Here is a 4,276-nt window from a genome sequence, read left to right as displayed (position 1 = left end):
GGACCATGTGGATAACAGATGTCAGCCTTCTGGATTAATATCACGCCGTCCTTTGGCTCAGTCTGAGATGCAACTTGCACCCAGAATTTCTGGCTCAGTCAGCTTATTCTGAGCTGGAGAGCTGGTTATGGGCTGCACTGTGGAATTGGCTGGGAGGACTGAATGATAGCAGTTGTGGAGGCCAATATGCTTCACGCTGGCGGTCTATTTGGTCCAGGCACTGTAATCCAAAACAGGCGACTTTAGAGTGCCATCAAAAAATTTTTTTAAAAAATATCCACCTTGATTGTCAGATGGAAGCTCAAAAGTGAGTGCAAAGTGAGAAAAAGGAGTGAAAGGCCCAGATCAAAAAAAAAAAGGAGTGAAGGGCCCAGATCATTTCCTCCTGCTCCTCTTCCCCCATCATCATCATCTGTACAATATCTGATTTACTAATGTGTATATAATGTGTGTATAATGTATGTAATGTGTAATAACTCATGTATATAATGTAACCTGTTACACCAACAACTCCATATTTATTCCAGCATCTTTGCACTCTGCACCATCGCACTATTGTCCTATATATGCATATTTGTACATAGTAGTTAAATGTTTAGGTTTACCTCTGTTCATCTTGTTGTCCTTGTTTTTAGCTGTATGTTTATTCTGTGTAAGTACATTGAGAGCAACGAAAAACCGGAGTCAAATTCCTTGTATGTGTACATACTTGGCCAATAAAGCTGATTCTGATTCTGATTCTGAAAAGCACTTTCCACCGGCGCACTGAGTTTAATCTCACTGCGCTCTGGTTCCTGTCTTTAATAACGGCGCCTATTGTGTCTTCTGCTGCTTGAAAAAATCAGAAAAAGCCCCCAGCCCCACAGTTCATCGCTTCTTTTTCAAACAGAGATGTAACAAAAGATAGACATTGGCTGTCAACTGTTGAAAAGGTTGTCTGACTCTCTGTGTCTGTCTGACTGACTGTCTTCTAAAACAACTTCTCCATCAATCAAACCCTTTCTCTTGTGTCCTTGTCATTCCTGATTTTTTTTTGTTTTTTTTTTGTACTTTAGAGTTCTCTCTCTTTCTCCTGCCTTTGCCTTCACTGGTGCATGTCAGGCGGGCACACTGACTGATGGAGGCTCACAAAAGACTCTCACTCATCCAGGTGGAGCCATTTTAAAGAACTTCACATGACAGTTAAAATGGAGTAAATTGGAAGAATAGGGCTAAAAAAAAAAAAACAATTGAATGCTTGTAAGGACACTCTTTGATTTGACATTAAGCTTTGCTCTCCTCCTCAGTTGCTAGGCAGATGTGTGAGCGCTCCTGAATGTAACGCATCGAGAAGTGGGCTTAACTACTGACATTTCTTCCGTTAATGACCTTGCTATCAGATCACTTTTGTGTTTTCTTCGCTGTCATGGCTTGTAATGAACAGTGAAGTGTAGACCGCTCTGTAGCAAAACACTATCTTGCTGCTGCAGTGGTTTTGAAATCTTGTGTTCTGCTTTAAAAATATGGCAGCTAATAATCGTCTTCTGTTTCTGTGAGGATTTCGTGACCGACTTCGATATTAAACTGCAGGTATTTATAGATGCCGGAGCTTCTCCTAAGATTAAAAGGATTAACTCCAAATAAATGGTAGATATACTGCAGATGCATACAATTCCACACATGACTTTCCACAAGAAAAGGCTATAAAGGGACATTGCATTTTAAAACAGCATTTAGCTGATTAAGTTGATCTTCAGCCATATGGAATATATTCTCATTAAAACCCTCATTCTCACAGAATTTGGATTTTATCGATGGGTGATGTACAGAAATTATGCTGCAATCCATCTCATCCAGATTATCTTTTGAAACTTCAATGGGAAATGCGAAAACAGTTTAAATTTCCACTTCCCTACCCACAGTGTCATTCACTGCCATTTACCCTCAGCATTGGCTATAGCAAATAGGCTGAAGTGAGCTGAGATGAGAGCATTTGTTGTTGCTGTTGCAAAGCCACTGTAAGGTTTGCTTAATGCCTAGCCTACTTGTTTTTCTTCCTTATTCAGGGAAAGGTCTGCCATGTGCAGTTTCATTAAATATCTCTGGACAGAATTGTTGATTTTATTCTTTGACTCTGCTCTGGGCAACAATGACACTGCATGATATTGTTATGAAGCCCTGCAATGCAATTTTAGCTTTAAAGACACCATGAAACAAAATGAGAGCTCAATACATAACGAGTGGTGCTGATAGAGAATAGAGAATAAATATTGGTGTTGTATATTCCTTAGCAACACAAAAATCCAACCCAAACACTCTTTTCTGTGCAACTGTGCTTCTGCTAAACCCAATTAACTTCTCAACAAAATGCGAAGAAGCTAACATGTTAAAATTGTTAATATAGTTAAGATTACATCCAATATTAGACTATTAAATATGAAATAAAGCCATGCCACTTCTTTTTGAATTAGTTTTTCATGTAACATTACAGGTTCTAGCTATTGCAAATGATTTGTTTAGCAGATAGTTTTTGGTTGTGGGCCTATCAGTGGCAACAATTAAAATGTTCATAATGTGGGAGTCAAACATTTTACTTCTTGGAAAGTCTAAAGGTCTTTTATTAGACTTTATTGATGCTTCCCCCATGCAGGCCACTCAGTGTAATAAGTACTCTTGCTGGATCTCAGCGTCTAGACAAAACATTCACCCACACATTAATTGTTAAAAAATCATGTCGGTAGTTTCCAAGATATAATGTGTGACTAACAAACACATGAACAGAGACCAGAGATCATAGGCTGTTGCTCCTATGTTAAATTTAGTGACCATTGCTCTCCAACATTTGACATGTGGAGTATGTGACTACATGACTCTATTTTAGGTGCAGTTTAATTTATTCCCACGGCCCTTGGGCAGCATCAACACCTACTGTTGATGTGCCTGTGAGCAAGGCACGTCACCGACTGACACCGGAGCCGCTCACTGTCCAGCTGTTCAGAAGGCTGCGGCGGCTCTGTGAATATGTTTAACTAACAGTATGAATTCGAAGCACGAATGTCTTGAAAAATAACATTTGCGTTCAGCCAACCTTCCCTGGGAAATAAAAATTTCAATATAAACAACACAGGTTCTATTTTCACAGTTATGTACCGCTGTGCATCATCAATCATGTCAATGTGTCCTGATAACACAGAAGAACTAAATGTTCTAGGTAATTGAACTGCTGCTAGAGGCATGGCTGGTTTGCAGTTTCCTTTAGTTAAATGTTTGTCATTTGTTCTGAAGCCCTAAAAGAAGAAATGATACGATTAACTAGGGACCCTGAATCCAGGTGTAATTATAGGTGTTATATGATGCCAATTTTGCAAGTACATGAATTGTTATTAAATCTGCTTTTTATTATCTCAAGAACGCTTAGAGTGCAGCCAATTTCTTAAAGTCTAATAGCAAACATCTAATGCGTTTCTTTATTACTAGTAGACTAAACTACTGTAATGCTCTGTAGAGTTTTCGACTGTCCAAAATGTTGCAGCCTCCAAGCTCACATTACCCCTTTTTTCTACAATCTCTTCATTAGGTTGCCCTTCAGTTTAAGACCCGATTTTAAAATTCTTTATTAGCTTTTAAAACACCTGTCTGAACTGTTTTAGCAATATGTTCTCAGCAGAGCCGTCCAATTCTCTTATAGTTTTCTCCAGGAATCAGACTAAGACATTCAGGGCGCAAAGCTGAAAACATACCATTTAATGACAGCTTTTACTAAGAGCGCTACTTTTTCCTGTTTTATCTCCAGGATATGAATGCACCTGACAGTTTCTCTAACATTGCTATCGCTCTATTGCGTGACTCTCAACTCTGTGGAGCATATTTTGTATAAAGTGCGGTAACTAAATGAAGGTTGACTGACTCTGAACTGACCAAACTAAAAAGTGGAGGATAAATTGCGCAGCCCACGGCATCAGCCAGGCCCGGACAGAAATAGAACACACCTTCTGCTGAGGAAGAGTATAATTATGTTAAGAGAGCTAGGGGGTGATTATGCAGCTGATTGGACCAAAAGAATATCTCACACCAACTGTACCGCTGGAACCGTCTGGTTTTATAAACATGACCCTACAGCTGAATATGTTTTTGAAACTGAAAAATGAGATGTATCATTGTCTTTACAGAGGTCTTTCAAACTGTAGTGACTTGCTGCCGGTCATGGGCTGCAGCAACGACACCGGTGTGACAGCGCTGTTGCCAGGCCTTTATGTGTGTTTGTGTATCTGTGTGTCCGCACAGCAGGCGAGAAAAC

The sequence above is a fragment of the Centroberyx gerrardi genome, chromosome 7, assembly GCF_048128805.1.
Source record: "Centroberyx gerrardi isolate f3 chromosome 7, fCenGer3.hap1.cur.20231027, whole genome shotgun sequence".
Taxonomy (NCBI): domain Eukaryota; kingdom Metazoa; phylum Chordata; class Actinopteri; order Beryciformes; family Berycidae; genus Centroberyx; species Centroberyx gerrardi.
Note: the sequence above shows the minus strand (reverse complement) of the source record.